At 51.6% G+C, this 19,636-nt stretch overlaps 1 protein-coding gene across 2 annotated transcripts in view; it reads left to right on the plus strand.

The window, feature by feature from the left end:
• Hpcal1 (hippocalcin like 1) overlaps positions 1-19,636 on the plus strand; it is a 100,200-nt gene that overhangs the window by 72,445 nt on the left and 8,119 nt on the right. The window contains exon 2 of one of the 2 annotated variants that reach the window (XM_021661322.2): positions 3,084-3,174. The exons of the other annotated variant lie outside the window; for it this stretch is intronic. The gene's annotated coding sequence lies outside the window, so the exon portion shown is untranslated. The remainder of the gene's footprint in view (positions 1-3,083; positions 3,175-19,636) is intronic. 2 annotated transcript variants of the gene reach the window in all.

A 19,636-nucleotide genomic window follows, 5' to 3' on the forward strand; every position in this document is an offset into this window, starting at 1 on the left:
CCAAAAAGGCTCCACATAGAGCTCTTCCCCACCAGGATGCCTGTGCACCCTCAGAGCAGGAAGACCTTCCTCTCAGGCTCTCTATGACTCACCCATCTCTCCTCCAGAGCAAGAGACAGTCTGTAAGACCATCACAGACAGAAATCAGGATCCACCAGACATAGCTCAACATAATTATTCCCACCTAATGACTTCTGCCTCTTGAGTCCGTCTCCAGCAATGACTGCGATCTTTATCTGCCATTGGAAAGCTGGTAGCCAGGGAGCCCCTGCGGCTGAACGATAGGGCCGGGAAGAAATTTACAAATCAAGTTAATGGACTGTTCAGAAGCGGCCTTGAGGGTCTCCGGAATGGAGGGGTCTCCTGCAAGGAATCCTGGGAACAGAACTGGCTATTGCAAGGACAGGGACATGTCTCCTTCAGGGATTCGTTTCACTTCCTTGAGCGCTTTAGTTGCACTGTAACAGAACACACAGCCAATCTCTGTGTCCTGAAGAGTTCCCTTATCCTGCAGGGACATCTTTTCAGGTACAGCCAGATCTTTGACTTCCCCCAGGGGAGTTAAAAAAAAAATCCAGGACAGAAGAGTATAGAAACAGACTTTGAGTTTATTAAAAAAGAGGTTTGGTTTTGTTTGTTTTCTTTTGAGTCAGGATCTTGTATATCCCAGACCAGCCCTGACCTTCTGATCTTCCTGTCTCCACTTGCCAAGTGGTGGGATGATGGGTGTGTACCATCATGCCTGGTTTTATGCAAGGCTGAAAACTGAACTGAGGGCCTCGTGCACGTTGGGGAAGCTTGAGTGAGCTACCCCATCAGTTGTCAAAAGAGTTTTTAAACTGAAGGAGAAGTGGGGCTGTAGCCTTGGCTCAGTGGGCAGAGTGCTTGCCGCACGGTGATGAAGACTGAGTTTGAATCCCCGGAACACACAGGAAAAGCCAGATGCAGGAGTGAGCATGTGTAATCCTAGTGTTCCTTACAAGGAGACAGGAGAGTGAATGGCCAGTGCTCACTGGCCAGTGATCCTGGCCTAACGTCAAGATTCCACTTCAAATAAGGTGGAAGGCAAGGACCATCACCTAAGGCTGTCCTCTGACGGCCACACGTACACCACGGCACGCACACCCGTGTTCACGCACATTAATATGTACATATGCTAAATAAATAGGTTACAGAGATGCTCAGGAGAGGGCTGACACACCCTGTGGGCTCGTCCACTCCCTGATCTTTGAGTAGTCTTCTGTGTGATTTTGGTGGTCCTGAAGCTACATCGTTAAAAGGGATGTTGAGGATCCTAAGGTACACCAGACAGAATTAAAGCCTGATCGGGTGACAAGTTACCTGGGCAGTTAGGATGTTTTCATTCTAAACGAGAGTTAGTAATATTGTTTGTGAGATTTCCAGAAACTGTCTAGGGAGCTGGGCCGTGTTCCAGGCCGTACATGCTCAGGCCTTAGGCTCGGTTTATTGCTATTATAGCATTCTTGCACGCAACATATCTATATAAAAGAAATGGTCTCTCCGGGTCGGCACCCTCCACAGCGACTGTTCGTTGTTCTGGAATTCTTGATTCCCAGCGGGGCAGAGGCTTCAGCTGGATTCCCAGTGAAGGTGCCATTTCAATCCCTTGGCTTCATAGCCTTCCCTCCCTTCTGTCCTTCCTGTTCTGCATGGAGAAGCTGACCATGGCTGAGGTCACGTGGTGAGCCCAAGGCCACCCAGCTTCTGGGGCAGGCTTGAAACAAGAACTTCCCCTGGGCCCTCTCCAGACCCAGCAGGTCCCCTTTAAGCCCTTTAAGTCGTGTCTACAGGACAGGGATACAAAGTGTTTTCTTGGGTTGGGAAAGGTCCCCTTGTAGTGAGCCGGGATTGGCGAGTGGTCCCCTGCTGGTCATGTAGAGCTGTTCCCAGAAGGCTGACTTTGGGCTTTTGTAGCTGAACAGCCAAGGCACCTGCAGCTAGTTGAGGCAAGGCTCTCTCTAGAGCAGTGTGGTTCTCAGCCTTCCTAATGCTGAGACCCTTTAATACAGCTCCTAAGTTGTGGTGACCCCCAACCATAGAATTATTTTCATTGCTACGTCGTCACTGTAAATTAGCTACCATTACAAATTGTAATGTAAATACCTATCTGTGTTTTCCGATGGTCTGAGGTAACCCCTGTGAAAGGGTCGTTCAACCCCCAAAGGGGTCATGGCCCCCAGGCTGAGAACCACTGCTCTAGAGGAACAGAACTGATAGCTTCCCTATAAACTCCATTTTGCCCCTCAAGGAAATGGAGGTGACAACAGGCCTCCCTCCTTGGTCTGTTGTGAGGCTCTCAGGGGACAGGGACAGCTTTTAGTGAGGTGCAAGACTACTTAGGAACATTCCCCTCATACTGTTGACTGGGAAGGGGCCACCGCCACCCATGTGGGGAGCAGACAGGGAGAAAAGAGCTGGCCCTCTGCAGGGGGACTAAGATACAGAGTCACTCCTGATGGTGATGTGTTGGCATGTGTTCTGTCTGAGTTGGGGTGCATTTTTATTCAGCGCACACACTAAAATATCTTCTACGTGCCATGCCCTGAGCCAGGGAGGCTTGGCTGGGACAATATGGGCTTTGAGGAGGAGGCCTTGGGTAAGCTCAGGTAGGTAGGGGCCAGAGCAGGACCGTGGGTGCTCCTCTGAGGCTACCTAAGCCCAGGCTGGATGGTCCACCATGCCTCCTAATGACCAGGAGGGACATAGAGTCGGGTACCGCACGTGCAACTGCAGCTCTGATGGCCCAGCCACCCGGCTGAATTATAATCAACATTTTGAGTCAAGTTTGTGTACTGGAGAGCGGTGGCCATGACCAGTGCCCACACTGGTCTTGTGATGATGTAACCCAGCTGAGGGTGGCCAGATATCACCAGGCTTCTGTTAATGGGGGATCATAGGACATAGGCACACACATAAACACGTTCACAGTACACACACACACACACACACACACACACACGCAGCCACATAGCTCTGCTTGGGCGCTTGGGACAAGCGGAAGGAACATTTTTGGGCTCATCCAGATGCCAGCGTCTCACGTGACCTGTGGTCTTCTCTTCCAGGGGCATGGTCTAGCAGCCCCCCGGTCAAGCCTGCGCATCAGCCCCGAGAAGCTCTGACCCCTGCTCTGTCTTGGCCTCCAGTCGGCCTTAGGTAAGTCACCCCAGGACTAATGGGCCTGCAGAGGATTAGGGTGTGCCTGGAAGGGGTGGCTTTGGTATAGACTGCGCGGAGAGTCCACTCAGTGCTCTCAGGACGAGTCAGGGAACAGGCTGGGAAGTAAGGAGGATGCCTCTGAGTTCCCGTTCAGCTGTCTTCTTGGTCTCTTTGAGAGCATGAGTGCCTGTGAGCTTGTCCCGGGAGCTGCCTTAGGAGCTCAGTATAAAAATGCAGAGTGGAGAACAGGGCCATCTCTCCCCTGAGGTTCCTTTATCTTCCATTGCTTTTGCGCCCCATGTGCCAAGACCTCTCTTCTCCCTTGACCTTTGGCTCAGAAGAGGGAACAGTACCCAGAGGGCAGGGAGGTCAGTGTGCCTTGAAATTAGCCCCAGAATGAGGCGGGCCTACTTAACTATGAGGCCAGCGTCGCCACCATTGTTTCAGAAGTTGTGGTGTGTCCAGGTTCTTGCTAACCTTGGTACCTGATACCTCAAAGGGTCTGCAAGATGCAGGGGCAGACGTCAAGTGGTGCTTCCATCTGTGGCTCTGATAGATGTGGCTCCCCAGGAACTTGGACCACCAGCTCCCGGCAGACCTGGGTGGGGCCCTGGTCCCCTCCCCCAGACACCAACACTTCCACAGCATTCGAAGAGGGATTTCCAGGGCACACGGTGTCCTCTGGACTTCCTGTGGGTGGAGCAACATTTCCTGTCTTCATCTTCCAGAGGGGGAGGCTATCTTCTAGTGTCTTATTCCTCACTCCCCTTAACATTCCCTGTATACTCTATGCAAGTTGTCACCAAGTCCAAAGGAGATACCCAGAAAGGGACCTTCGCCTTAGAAAGGAGGCTCTTTGTGTCCCCTCAGGAGAATATAGACATAATAATGGCATAGAGAGAGTAGTGCTCGGTTTAAAGAGACAGCAGTGCCTGAGCCTGCATGACTGGGTGCCACCTGCATACATGCCTCCCAGCCCTGGGGTCCTCGACTCTAGTTGCCACAGTATATGGGGGCATGGTAGGGTCCTGCATGACAGAGTGCCATCTGCATACATGCCTCCCAGCTCCAGGGTCCTCGACTCCGGGTACCACAAGTACTCAGGGTCCTGCCGAGCCTGGGAACTGGTGTCTGGAAGCTGGAGCAGACAAAGAGATCAGAGGAGTGAGTGCAAGTTAGAGCCCGTGGGCTCTCTTCTCACCCGGAGGCCCCTGGTGCTTTGGTGCATGCTCAGTGAGGCCTCGGTAGCCGTTCACACCCCTGCACTGAGTGAGGAGGGTCTGTCAGGCGGTTCTTTTAGCGGGATGTCAGAACTTTGCCATGGTGTCAGTACTGAGGGGATACCCAGCAGGAGGACCCCTCTAATGATGGGAACCTCTTTCATTTCCACCCACGTGCCCTGTGGATGAGAGCCTGTACGAGCCTGGGACCAAGCCTCCCCAATGGCTGCCCATGCTGGCAGCGAGCACACACTCAGCGTGTTTAGAGAATATGCTCCGTCCCCAGGGAGCTTGAGGGCTTTGGCTTCTAATGTCAAAGAGAAGCAAAGTAAAGCTTGGGCCCCTGAACTCATTATACTATGGGTAAAATAAACTAAAGGCGGAAAGAAAGTTAGGCCTAGAAGGTTGCGAGTTGACGCTTCCCTTTTGGATAAAGGACTCCAGGAAGGAGATGTGACTGAGGAGAGAGCATGGAGGAGGTTTGGGAGCAAAGGCCCAGTGGCCACTGTAGGAATGGATCCAGAAGCAGTGGAGGTCTGTGTGGCTGGGAGGGTGGGAAGATGGGTCAGACTGATGGGGGTGGAGTGAGTCACAAATTCAGTAAGAATAGCAGAAGCGGCCCTGATGCTCAAAGCTCACCGTGGACCCAAAGATCAGTGTTGCACATAGAGGCCTGGTAGGCCAACAGCATCTTCTAGAATGGAAATTCTCAACCTGTGGGTCACGACCCCCGGGGATCACATATCAGCTACTCTGTATATCTGATATTCACATTACGGTTCATGGCAACAGGAAATTTATGGTTATGAAATAGCAACGAAAATAATTTTCTGGTTGAGGGGTCATTGCATTGTAAGGAGCTGTGTTACAGGGTCCCAGCACTAGGAAGGTTGAGAACCACTGTTCTAGAAGATTCTGGGTTCATGGCTGGAGACTGGCTGTGCTCTAGATGCTGGGTGGCATCAGACAGCAGGCCACCCTGGCTTTCTTGGAGTGGATTCGCATGGGTCCCACATGGCTTCAGGGTAGGGCCCAGGGAAGGGAAATCTTTCCTGTGTTGAAAGTGGAGGCTTATTTTTAGAAAAACAATGACTGGGCAGTGTCAGTTCCTGTGGGTGTCCTCTCTAACTTTATCTCGGAAGGCCGTGCCTGGAGAGCAGTGTAGACAGTGGTGAGAACACACTCCACTAGGGTGCACTTGGCCTTCTGGTCCATGGTGGGATGCGAACCACCTGCTGCAATGGAAACCTCCCTCATCCTATCTTGGCTAGTTGGAGGAAAACAATGTAACTGCCAGTCACCTGAGCTCAGCAACCCTAATAGGACAGAGCAAAGGACTCTTTTGAGAAGGAGTCCATTCCATACCTGTGGACAGGAAGTCTGGATTCTCCCAGCCAGAGCTGAACCAGCTCAGACACCTCCCACCCATATCCTCTACAGCTGGAGTCCACATCAGTCCTTCCCCTTGCCCCTCCCCTGGCTAACCCTGGGCACGAGTCCCTGAGTTCCTGGGATAGTCTAGGTTTCACATTTCTCTGTAGCTGATCTTTCAAATGGTCTTGAACTTCCTCAACTCATGGTGTCAATTTTCAGGCCGGAAATACTGAGATGATCTTAACAAATGTTTGCCCGTAGGCAACTGCTGGGGTCTCCAGGAAACCCATTCTTTGGCTGGAGTTAAGACTTCAGCTCAGAAAAAATGGGCTAGGGTCTGGGGTATAGCTCAGTTGGTAGAGTGTTTGCCTAGCATGCATGAAGCTCTGGTTCCATCCCTAGCATGAACTGGCACACACACCTGTAATCCTAGCACTCAGGAGGTGGAGAGAGGATTATCTGAAATCCAAGAGTATCCTCAGCTTCACAGCATATCGGAGGCCCATAGCATAAGTGAGACCCTGTTTCAAAAAAGAGGTGGGGCGGACTGAACCAGATAGCTCATACGCAGAGGCGCAGAAACTGGGCGGCCGGCTGGACCAGATCATGCATAGAGGTGCAGAGATAGAGGTGGGTGCCAGCTGCAGAAGCCTGGATGAGGACAGTTCCTGTGGGTCACAGAGCTACTGTCAGTGGCTGGGTCTTGAGGGACCTAAAGGAGCGCCCAGGCAGCCTGCTCCCTCCCTCCTTCCCTAACTTCCTTCCTCCCTGTGAAACAATTACTTCAGCCTTCCTGTGTTTGGTTGTATGCTAATTGGTCATGAGATCAGTCCCAGCTGTGCCCTGAGGAACGCATACCCAGCCCTGTGCCCTGACAGGGCCCAGTTGGTTCATCTTGAAACTCAACCTCTGTGCTCTCATCCTCTGCCCACCACCTGCCGGGACACTGTACTAGGCAGAACAGGCACAAGCTCCAATGTAGAAGGGAAGGGCCCAGGCCCCTCTTGTGCAGCCAGCAGTGAGCACCTCGCATGGCTGTACATGCCTTTTGTTTTGCTCTGGGATCTCACATAGTAGGCATTCAGTTAACACCTGTCACTGGGGCTTCACATAGTAGGCATTCAGTTTATACCGGTCACTGGGGCTTCATAGTCAGGTTTGTGCATGGTGCTGAGGCTCCACGCAGAATCTGTTTCTGGCCTTGTAATAGCTATCAAGGTGGCTTTTCTGAGCTGCCCACACAGTTCCTCATAGACATGTTCCCGACTGGACTCAAGCCTGTGGCTCCTGGGGCCACTGAGGGGCCTCACGCACATCCCATTCCCCGGCCTGGCATTACCTGCAGGGATGGGAAAGAGTGATGGCGTTTTAATGAGCATGACTTACTGTTTTTATTGCTTCCCAGAGACATTAGACGTGAGTCAAATAGCTCACAAGGTGGTTCCCTGGAGGCTTTCTTCCGAGCTTAAAGGAACACATCTGTGGAGTGAGGAGGAGAGCTCTATGCTTGCAGCCCCCAAATCCTCCTATCACAGGGGACAGAACCCTGTGTCAACACATAGCCACCCCATCTAACACTTGAGGTGTCATTTCTCCTGTTTGGCTTCTGCCCAAGGCGTGTTATTAGAATCTGGTCAAAGCTCATTCATTGAGGACATATGAATCTAGATTGCCCCAGTTCACAGGGGAGCCATGAGTTGGGAATGTAGACGTAACTCAGGCAGGCGCCTGGGAGCTTTCGGCTGGGAGCAGTGAACCTACCAGACGGGAGATGGGAAGGGGGGACATTCATGTCTGGGGAGGGAAGTAGCCTTCTCAGGTAACTTAGAAACCTATCCTGTGGGCAGACTGCATGGTAGAGCTAGGATCTCTCTGCTCAGAGACTGCACTGATCAAAAGCCTTCGGAGAAAGTACATGTCTCAGGGGAGTCCCCTCCCAGACCATTCTGAACCTAGTGGTAATCAGGATACCTGGGCTAGTGCAAGCATTTTAATCTGTCATTACAAATGTCATCACAAACATCCCAGGCCTTTACCTCTGTTGCTTCAGGTTTTTGTTCTTTTTTCACCCAGACTGTGTAAACTTGAACCAACCTTCGAGAAATGAATCTGAATTCCTTGGGTTTATTTCCTCTTTCGTTCCTTGGCCTCCCCCCTCCTCCTCACACCCTACATTCACTCGTTCATCCGTTCCTTTGATAATGTTCTTTACTCCCCTAGACTCGTTCTGTGTTCTCTGCCAGTCTACATTGCTTGGTTATTGTTGAGTAGTGCTGTGGATCGTGAGTCATTCACAGCCCCCCTCGGCACGACTGGAGAGGTAACAGACCCAGAGCTGGGTAACAGAAGCAAACTTGCTGATGGCTGTCCCCCTAAAACCTGAACCTATGCTTTCTTGAAGCTTAGCAGCTGTGAGGGGGTCCTGTACGGGGGGGGGGATGTGAGTCTGACCCCATGAACTGCCCCCCCAGGTTGATGCACCCCAGATTCTCTCCATGCTCTCTCACTCTCATAGCTACTTGCCCCTGAGCACACTGTGGCTCTGTCTGAGGATTCCTCTTTTCTGTCCACCCACCAGCATTGTCCCCATCTGTCCAAGATTAGGGTCACTCCCCCAGTACAACTTAGGCCACATCCATGCCTTGGTAAAGGCGTAAACAGCAGCTGAAGAAGTGAGTGAAGGAATGAATGAATGAACGAGTGGCTCATATTCCTGTGTGTAAGAATAATGGGTTCCCAGAGGGAAGTCTTCCCCCGTCTGACCTGGTGCTCTGGAGAGTCCTCCTCCTAACAGCTGCTTCTCTCCTGGGCTGTGGCTGGGGCCAAGAAGGATGGGTGGGCATGAAACGTGAGTCAGTGACTAAAGGTCTCTACCCCTATACTCCAATTACCAAGCAGTAGGCATGGACTTCCCAGCACACACACTACCCTGAGAGAGGGGCCCTTCCTCCTCCTGAAGCCTCACCTCTGGGTCAGGCAAGCCTTCCGTGCTTGGGCCACTGTCCCAGACCTGCCCCTCGGCAATGGGAGCCTCTGCAGTCCCTGCCCTGATGTTTGCCTGGCTACATCCTTCCTTCCCTCCCCTCATTTCCTCTTTGAAGTACAAGAGTTACAGCATCACTGGCTCCACCCCAGGGACATGTCCAGATCACTGGGACCCAGGCTGTCTGCCAGCGCAGGACACGGTTTTCAATGCTGCACTAGGTGTGACCTGCAAGAGGAGCTCTCCAGGTCTGTGGCTTCCCGCCTTGGTGGGGCTCAGTGCGCTGATGGAGCTCACTCAGCGAGCCTGGGGTCTCTCATAGTAAGAGCCGGGCCAGTTCCACTGCCATGCCTTTGCCTGGTGTTTCAGTTTGTCTCTGTCTCCCCGTAGCTTCCGCTTCCCTTCCTTGCATAGAAATAGTTATGCTGTAAATGCAACACAGAGGGACCTTTGCTCTCAGTTAACAGCTGCGGGGGTTGGGGAAGGAGAGGGTCTGGACTCAGAGGAGCTGAGCTAGCCAAGAGCATGTGGCTTTACTCAGGGCTTAACACAGGGACCACCAAGTCCGCACGCCCCATTGTGTCCGGCACAATAATCTGCAGTCCCTTTTAGAGGCTCAGGCAGGAACAATGAGAGATGTTCTACCGTGCTTGATGCTAGGCCTGGCTCAGCACCCCAGGGTTACTGCTGGGCCCTCCCAGGAATGTTGGGTGCTGGCCGCTGGCCAGGGTAGCCTTAGTCATTGGCTATGCAGAGCCAGTCCTGAAGGGCCCGTTCCCTTCCCTTGTCCACTGGGGAAGGGCCCTTGCTGGCTCTACAGCATCAGAGCACAGTTGATATGAACTCTCATCCTGCCCAGTCAGGAATCCATGTGTGAGTCATCCCATAGGCGGCTCAAGAGCCACTAAGAACCTGCCACATCAAGCCTGTGGCCAGGATGCCAAACTGAGCCTGGGTGCCTGGCAGCAAGGCAGAGAAGCCTCTGCTGGCTCCATCCCATCAGAAATCACTGCACAAGTCACCCATCTTTGGACGGGCTGGTGGGAGGAGACAGAGGTCTCTGCCCCGCTCCTGCTTGCAGTGATGTCTTGCGTACCCTTCAAAAGAGCACGCAAGGCATGCTATGCTTCCTATAATCTCAGCAGACTGAGGAGTGTCTTGAGTTCAAGGCTGGCCTGGGCTGTATGGAAAGACTCTATCAGAGCCGGGTGGTAGCGGCACCTGCCTTTAATCCCAGCCCTTGGGAACTAGAGACATAATGAGTTCATTACATACTGAGTTCAGTGTCCAGCCTGGGATACATATGAGACCCGTCTCAAAAACAAGAAGGGGGCGGCTGTCAATTCACAGAGTGTATACTCAGTCCCCAGGAGTAAGACTGGCTATGTGATATAGGTGTTTATCCCTGTGGCACAGCCTTTGAGCTTCTACTGTGTGTTTAAGCATCGACTGGGTCCTGAGTTTTTGACTGGACATTTGACGAGGAACGTTAGCGGCTGCACATGCCCTGCCTTTCATGTCTTTCCAGCCCTCCCCAATGCCAGTTCCTGGTGTGGCTGAGCTGGTCACCTTCTTGGTCATGCTCCATGTCAGTTGGCCAGACCCGTGTCCCTTCCTCATTGGGCTGCTGTTATGGGCAGCAAGGGCAGTGTGTTCTCCCTAGCTCTGGCCCTGGCACTCACTCACACACCGCTCTTGGCCTTCTGCTCCCCCACTGCAGGGAACTAGCTGTCCAGATGTCCCCCTGGTTCCTTATAGAAGCAGAGGTCTGTGAAAGGCCTGATGATGGGGGCTTGCTGCGGCAGCCCAGCCGTCACCCAGAGTATCGTTGATGATCGCGACCTCTTGGGAAGCAGCAGAAAGCCTGACTTGGGATCCCATAGCTGGTGGGTTGCTATCCAAAAGGAGGGTCATCAGTATCTGGCTGGCGAGAAGCCCCCTGGTGTGGCACAGGCTTGGGTGTCTGTTCTGCTGTCGCTATGCCTGTGCCAGTGAATGGAGGTTTCTAGAAGACCAAGCCACCCTCATCCCTCACGCTCCTTCCTATGTCCCTAATCCTGGAGGTCACAAAGTGTCAGAGCCCTGGGAGGGTAGAAAGAGCCCTTTCTCTCATCCCCGGTTCATCCTCATGGGCCCTGTGCTGGGCCTTTGTAATGTCATGCAGCCCTAACTCACACTTATCAAACGGTGTGTGTACCCTGCCCTGTTTGGGGGTACCATAGGGATTCATGATAGTATACTCATGGGAGATAGTCATTAAATACAGAAATACAGTGTCGGAGGGTCTGAGAGGTAGCTTGGTAGATGGAGAGCTCCCTGTGCAAGCATGAGGACCTGAGTTCGGATCCCCCCACACCCATGGAAAGAGCCATGTATGGTCCTGTGTTCTGTAACCCCAGCACTGTGGGATGGATACCAGAGGAACCTGATCCTGGGGTCTTTCTGGCCAGCTAGTCTAGACAGAATGGTAATCTCTAGGTCCAGAGAGAGGCCCTGACTCAAAAACTGGGCTGAGGGGAGGGACAAACAAAATCACTGTGAGATAGAAAAAAAAAAAAAAAAAAAAAATCCTGAGGGCTGCCGGGTATGTTAGTGCAGGCCTTTAATCCCAGAATTTCAGAGTTTGAGGCCAGCCTGGTCTACAAAGCAAGTCTAGGACAGCCAGGGCTTGATGCATAGAGAAACCCTGTCTCGAAAAACAAAAACAAAATAAAAAAAAAAGGCCTGAGGGCTGAAGAGATGGCTCTGTGGCTTGGAACAGGTACTGATCTACCTGAGGACCTGAGATTGGCTCTCAACACCCACATCCGATATCTGTGAGCTACCTGTAACTCCAGCTCCAGGGCTCTAACCTCTTCTGGCCTCTCTGAGCACATGACACATGCACACACAGATATACATGTAAATAGGAATAAAAAACAAAATATTTTTTAAAAGAAAAAGACTGGGAGACCAAGGGTTAAATCTGAGAGAATGAAAACTGCAGACTGCCAAAGCACTGCTTGCTGCTGCTCGTTTCTCCAGTTCACCCTGTACCAGGGTTCTAATCAGGCTGTGTCTGCCTCCCTCCTGAGGAGACCAGAGGCCCCTTCCCGCAGCAGCTCCCCTCTCCAGGTGGCCAGATCAGTGTTACTTCTCCGGACGGTGACACAGCAGCCAAGTTTATTAGTGCTAAGGCCGGATCAGGGGCTGGCATTGGAACAGTGTTTGGTAGCTTGATTGTTGGCTATGCCAGGAACATCTCTCAAGCAGCAGCTCTTCTCTTGTGCCATTCTGGGTTTTGTCCTGTCTGAGGTCATGGGGCTCTTCTGTTTGATGGCTGCCTTCTTCATCTGCTCTATGGTCCCTGCTGCTTTGACTCAATGCCAGTCCTGGTGCTGGAGTATGCTAAGCTTTACCATTAAACAACAACATTTATCTGAGAGAGGGAGGGAGAGAGAGAGAAAGGGGAAGAGAGAGAGAGACTGGGCAGTGGTGGCTCACACCTTTAGTCCCAGCACCAGGGAAGCAGAGGCAGGTGGATCTCTATGAGTTCCAGGTCTACAGAGTGAGTTCTAGGACAGCCAGGGCTATACAGAGAAGCCCTATTGGGGGTCAGGGGGGAGAATAAAGAAAATAAAAAGGAAATAGACATTCTCATGTCACCTCTGCACATGCTGACATGGGCAAACATGCATGCATGTATATGCATGAGGGTGCACTGTGTGCACACAGGATGTGTATGTCGCTTTCCTCTTTCACACGTGCACACACACACACAAAGAAAAAGGAGAGAAAAGTGAGTTCGGTGCCTGATCAGAGGAAGTGCTCTGAAAAATAAATAAGTAAAAATAAACAGGGCAGAGGGACCAGAGTGTGAATGAAGGTGGACGGGAATTGACATGAATCCTAGAGGCCTCTCCGAAGAGGAAGCACCAGGGCCAAAGGAATGCCCCTCCCTGACACAGAAAGGAAGAAGGGCGCAGAGGTGGAGAAAGTGCAGATGCAAAGGTGCTGGGGCTGAGACATGCTCATCAAGGTCTAATGAGGAGAAAACCAAACTAATGATGCTCCAAAAGTCAGGTCCTAAGAGAAGGTAGGGAGGGCCATCAGGATGCTGAGGAGAGAGGCTGTGGAGTCTGGGATTCTGTCCACCAAGGGCGGAGGGCATGTTTGTGTCTGAAAAGGCTGCTCTGGGTGAATAGGAGCTTCCTGGGCGACTGGGGTGTGTGTGGCCCAGATGAGGCCAGCATGGTGAGGAAAGCCACCATGTGGCCCTCTTCCTGTTACAGTGGCAGTTTCTGGCAAGGAAGAAAGTTCTTGGGGGTTTCCTTTTCTCCACCTGTTCCAGTTCCCCAACTCATGTGGGGACTTTCAGCCTTGGGAGAGAGCAGAGGGGTGGGGAGGAGCAGTGCGGATGGAGCCCTCCATGCAGCCTTGCTAGCTGCACCTGTCTTTCTTTTTTTAAGTTACTCTTTTACTTAGTTGCTTAAATTTTACATTTATGTATCAATTTGTGTGTGACCGCAAGTCTGGATGTGGGTCAGGGGTCGATTTGTAGGATTCCTTCTGTCCTGCCACCACGTGGGTCCCCGGGCTTAAACGCAAGTCCTCAGGGTTGGTGGCTGGTGCCTTCACCCATTTCAGCAGCCCTGCCTCCGTTTTTCTTACAGTCATTGATTGAGCCTGTGGGGAGTTGCGAGTGTGAGCTTGGGATTCAGGGAGGTTTTGCAGTGACAAGTGCTGTGACATAGGATCTGTGGCTCAGGTGGCAGGCTTAGTTTGCATCCAGGTACCCAGTAGCACCCTCCCCTAGATCTCACTGGGGGTTGGCTGTTGTCCCACCCGGAAGAGGAGGGCACCTCTATGACGGCAGCCTTCTTCCTCCCTAGCTGGGGTCAGGCTTCAGGTTCCTTGCATCTGGCTTCCCAAAGAGGTCCAAGCTAGCCCTGAGAGCCAGGTCTGTGGCACTGATGAGGACTGAGATGCGAACACATTCTCTTTCTTTCCTTTTTCTTTCTTTCTTTCCTTCTTTCTTTCCTTCTTTCTTTCTTTCTTTCTTTCTTTCTTTCTTTCTTCCTCCCTCCCTCCCTCCCTTCCTCCTTCCCTCCCTCCCTCCTTCCTTCCTTCCTTCCTTCCTTCCTTTCTTTCTTGTGTGTTTCAAGACAGGGTTTCTCTGTGTAGCCTTGGCTGTCCTGGACTCGTTTGCAGACCAGGCTGGCCTCAGACTCACAGAGATCCACCTGCTCCTGCCTCCCAAGTGCTGGGATCACAGTCTGCCACCACACGCGGCCCTGTCACATTATCTTTCACTCGTGGCATCAATGACTGAAATGAGTGCAGGATGCCATAGGGTGCTAACGGTCATGAAAAACATCCCTGTTTGGTGGCCTCTGCTCTGAACTCGTTGGTACTATCACCAGAAGTATGATGATAGCTACATGCATATATAATATGAGATTTTCCTACAACTACATAGAAAGAGAAACGGGGGTGGGGGGGTAAGGACTGTCCACAACCTGTTGGTTTTAACTCATCATATTCCAAACGCGCTCAAGTCCTGTGTAATTTACACTAAGGGTTTATATGAGTTTAGACTAGTGCTTCTCAACCTTCCTAATGCTGTGACCCATTAATACAGTTCCTTACGTTGTGGTGACCCCAACCATAATAATTATTTTCATTGCTACTTCATAACTATAATTTTGTCATGGTCACGAACCGTAATGCAAATATCTCTGTTTTCTGATGGTTTTAGGTGACACTCGTGAAGGGTCACGTGATCCCTCAAAGGGGTCACGACCCACAGGTTGAGAAGCTCTGGTTTAGACCCACTATGCTTTCTTGCCTACGCTTAGCAGATTGAGGGGCTAGGAAATCTGCCAGCTGCACCCTCTAGTGTCCATCCAGCCTCAGCGCAGCTTGTGTACCTGCAGGTAACCGTTTCATGCACCCTTGTCAGGGCAGCTGAAGCCTGCCCCCTCCCCACCTACCCCACCGAGGCCTGGACTGAAGCAGAGGCTGCAGGCTGCTTGGGTCTCAGCTGCAGGGTTGGAGAAAAGCAGGACACAGGTCCAAGTTGTTTTGGAAAATGCAGTCACACCACCACCCCCACCACCCCAGGACAAGGTCTCAGCAGCAGGAGGAGCATTCATCTTGGGATCACTGGAAAGAAGCACATAGGGGCTGTTTTCCCACCTGCCGCCTTCTGTTTCACCTGACATGGAGCAGGCTCTCCATGAGCCAAGCCCAACGGTCTCTTGAAGTTCAAATTCCCAGAAGACTCACCCAGTCTCTCCTGAGTCCAGGACTTCATCAGGATTTGGTACCCATGCCTCCCACCATCATCCCTCGAGGGCCTGTGTCTAGCAGCCCTTGAGCTTTGGCAGTCTGACTGGTGAGAAAGCTTTGAGCGGTGGAATGAAGTGTGCCATTCGTGTTTCTAGCCAGTGCTGAGCTGTGGTTAATGGGACAGTGGAGCACTGGGGTCCCGGGGGCCTCTCTGAGCGATCAGCAGAACTGTGCTATTAACGAAGCTCTTTGCTTGCTGTACCAAGCTCGGGTTAAATATTTTCAAAGAGCTCCCCAGCTACTTGTTTGCTTTTTCTTTACTTTACAATTCAGCGTGTTGAGGACAATAAGAGCATAACAGAGACCCAGGGAGGAGGCGTAGGAGCTGCTGGCTCCCTCCCCCAACTCCCATCACCATGAAGTCACGTGTCCTCCATGCGCCAAGAAGGCTGATGTCTGTCTGATCTTAGCTCTGCTAGAATATGAAGTGTTTTAAGCCAGGTAGGAGCTGGCTGTGCTGTCCCCCAGGGACCATCATTCCTCACCCCCTAAAAGACAAGAGCAGCGTTGTCTAATCAATGAAGCCCGGCTTGGTCTGATGGCCAGAGCTGGGTGGATATTTCTTCCGGGGAGTATGCACAGTGATTTTTTTATTTTTTTTTTTTTTTTTTTTTTTTTTTTTTTTTGTCCCTGCAAAAGGGTTTGTGTTCTGTCAGGTGTCTTCCCAGACAGCTAAACATCAATAAGGCAGGCTCGGTCGCTTAATGCATAACAGAGGGGTCACAGGGTGTGCAGCAGTGAGCCCATTACATTTTTGCTGCTGTCTTAGTGCCTCCAGGAGAGCTAAAATGAGGCCTTTCATATTAAATATTTTATCCAGGTCTTTGATAGGCGTCTATGAAGGAGTGCCGGGAAGCGTGTGTGAAGCTGCAAGCATTATGAGCTCCACTTAACAGTCCCAGAAAAGTGAGCATTAGGAGGCCATCTCGTGACATGGCTCTGACAGCCACTTTTCTGGCCGGAAGCTTCCATGGATACCAGCTAAGTGCCCCTTAGAAACCTTTGCTCCTCAGGATATTGGCAGGGAAGGGTCCCAGGATAAGAGTTAACAACCCAACCGTGAGCTTCTCTGGAGAGACACCCTCCCAAGCGATGGCGTGGATCTGTCCTAGCAGCCCAAATTTCCATATGCCAGGAAGGAGCCTGGAGTAAGGGTGGGGGCCTCACTGCTGCTTCAGGGCCCAGCTTTCTTGCCCTCCCTGGGTTCTTTGGCCAACCTGCTCTGTGACTGTTGTTCCTCTATGCCAAGTCTCTAGTGGAATCCTCCTCTCCTTTGGAGACAAAAGGAAAGTCACTATCACTGCCTGCACTGAGCTGAGGGTTCCTATGGCTCCAGCCTGGCTGGCTGCTGGGCATCCATGAATCTCAGCAGCACTTAGCATCACAGAGGTGTGTTTGTGGGACGTGGCAGGGTGGAAGCACTCTGCCCCGTGCAGTCTCTCCAGGGCTGGGCCTTCTTCATCCCATGCTCTTCTTTATTGAAGTTTCAGAGAAGAGCCAATCCTAACCTCTCTTCCTGCTCATCTCATACTGCTTATGCCATGGGACCCCAGTTCTTAAGATGACCAGACTTGTTCCCCTTGGCACCACCCTTTCCTTGAATGAGTTTGGATGCAGGAACAGATTGCCAAGCCATTGCTCTTCTCAGAGCCAGGTCGAAGACCCTTCCTTTTCCCTTTTCTACATCCCATGGACCCCCAGAGCCTCAGGGATGGCCCTGAAACATGGTTTGGAAGCCACCAAGTCGTCTCACTCCTTTTGATGCACGAGCCTTGTTCTTTGCATACAAAGAGGGGCACTCGGGCTCTCCTGGGATGCTAGCTATGTCCAAGTCCTTCATGTCTCCAAAGTAGTGGAGTCTGAGAGCAAGGGTGTGTGTGCGTGTGTCTATGTATGTACATATGTACTATAGCCACAACAGCAAGAGTGAGCTGAACCAACACAAAGGGCGCACTCTGCCCAGCAGCCTGACACTGGGGAGGAGGCAGAGGGTAGGAAGAGGCCCATCCCTGCAGTCCAGAGCTCCCACCTCTGGAATACTTGGGAAGGAGCAGGGACATCAAGCATCTCTTCCCGCAACACCAAGGCTCTCTGCACCGCAGCTTCCTCCCCGCAGACATCTTCCACAGAGCGGGTACGGGGAGTTTGGCATTTCGGTAGCATCTGTTAGATGATAAATCACAGACACAGCGGCGATGTGTGTTCAGCGAGGTGAGCGGATGCTGCGTGCGCACGTGAGCTGGAAGCCAAGGGGCTGTGGCAAGGCTGTGGGGTGCGGGGTTGCTGATCAGGATGAAGAGCAGTAGGCACAGGGCTGGCCTCGGTAGCGATGCAGCCATTACCACACAGCCAATCTCTGGGACTGTCCTGCCCACACAGTCCCATAGCCAGACAACCTGGAGTGCAGTCTTAGCTCACTCGTGAGCTCTCTGGGAGGTCAGTTTCCTTGTTAGCAGAGTGTATCTGATATGTGGGGTTTCTAAGCGGACCCCAGTGTAAGTCTCCCCATGAGAAAGGTCCAGTGGTGAGGGCCTTGTGGCCGTACAGTTGCACCAGGTGTAGGGCCCCCTCTCTCTCCAATGCTAGTATTTGAGCAAAAGTTAACCCTCCCCAGCTTGGTCCAGCCCAGCTTTCTAGCCTCTCACCTCCTACCACTCCAGGCTCTGCCCTGTTTTCTGGGGCCCACCTTGTTTCACATGGTTGTTCTCCAGCCTGAGGGCCTACTGAGGGCTTGCCACTGGCTGTGAGATCCTAGCAGCCACCCTCCTGGGCTCAGTTCAGTGTTCTTTCCTCCAGGGACTCCAGTTCTCTTCTCCTTTCATCCTTCTTTTCTTCCTTCCTTTCCCATCTATATTCCTGGAGTCAGACCCCCACTCCTACCCCAAACAGCTCTTCTTGGACCTCTCATCCTTCTCTCCTTGGGGATTCTTTGGACCAACCATCGCCGGGCGAACTGCCCTCCCATTGTTGGCTGCCCTATTCTTACTTCCACTTCCATGTTCCCAGTGTGGCTTCAGTTTTATGTGCGTCTTGTTAATTTGAGTTTCCAAAATGAATTACCGACAATAAAACTAGTGTGTTTCTATCTCTTTCCAAAGCATCACGACACTCTCTTATCCCATGTTGGAGTGTGGGACAGAGCATTAGGTAGTAGGACCCCTGGAGAGCAGCTAGCTCTTATCTGTGTGCTTGTCCTAGGCCATGACCCCTCAGCAACCAGCAGCCACATTTGTTCTCTTAGGACAGATTCTCTGTGGCTGGAGAAGTTGGCCTCATAGGCTCCATGCTTCTAGAGATACTTCCGGCCAGCACAGGCCACCCTGCCAAACACAATCACCAGTGAGGAACTGAGCATCCGGCCAGGGAGAGGTTGGCTGACTCATGGTTTAAAACCAGCCTGTACCCAGCACTTGGAGAGGCAGAGGCAGGCGGATCTCTGTAAGTTCGAAGCCAGCCTGGTCTACTAAGGGACTCCGGTACAGCCAAAGCTACACAGGGAAACTCTTTCTGGAAAAAAACAAAAACAAAACTAAAAACACATTGAAGAAAAGAAAATAAAACAAAAACAAAAAGAAAAGAAAAAGAATGTGCGGACACACTTCAACATCTTAAAATTGTAAATGAAGCCAGACAGCATGGCTCACACCCGTAACCACTGAGTGATGTGTGCAGGGTCATCCTCAGCTACACAGTGAGTTTCAGGCCAGCCTGGGCTACATGCGACCCCATCTCAAAAAACATAACCAAACAAACAGATAAGATTACAAAGGAAAACACTGCAAAAACCCCTCCAAGTCCCCTGTCCATCCAGCTATTTCTTCTCTTCAGCCAACATTACCATTCTAGAAAGTTCTTCCAGAGGAAGCCTGCATACATTGGCACATCTGACTTGTTTTTACAAATGGCAGCGATTGAAAAATGCTCTTGTGAATAACCTCTTTCTATTTGTCCTCTCTCTGTGGTGTGTGTGTGTGTGTGTGTGCACGCGCCTGTGTATCTCTGTCTCTCTCTCTCTCTCTCTCTCTCTCTCTCTCTCCCAGTTTTCTGAGACAGGGTTTTCCTGTGTAGTCTTGGCTGTCCTACAACTTGCTCTGTAGACCAGGCTAGCCTTGAACTCCCATCTGCCTGCATCTGCCTCGCTATTGCTGGGATTACAGGACTGTGCCACCACTGCCTGGCTTGCTCTCTCGGTCTCTCTCTATATATTTTTTTTGTGTGTATCAGGGTCTCATGTAGCCCAAGCTGGCCTTGAACTTGCTGTGTGGTCAAGGGTGACCTTGAACTCCTGACCCTTCTGCCTCCACTCTCCAGCTCTAGAATGACAGGTGTGCCCCACTGGCCCAGCTCACTTGATGATTACTTCTTATCTGGATACTCTGGAACTTGAGTTGGTTGTTTATACAAGGAGGGATGTGTTTAGATAAGTAGATGTGTGTAGGTCAAGCTGCCATATGTCTGTTTTGGACAAGGAACTTTAAGTGTATCATAGTCATAGGTGAGTAAAATAAAGCATGAACACAGAAAGCTAACAACTGGGAAGGGCGTGAAGAAG

The sequence above is a fragment of the Meriones unguiculatus genome, chromosome 1 (genome assembly GCF_030254825.1).
Source record: "Meriones unguiculatus strain TT.TT164.6M chromosome 1, Bangor_MerUng_6.1, whole genome shotgun sequence".
In the NCBI taxonomy this organism is placed as follows: Eukaryota; Metazoa; Chordata; class Mammalia; order Rodentia; family Muridae; genus Meriones; species Meriones unguiculatus.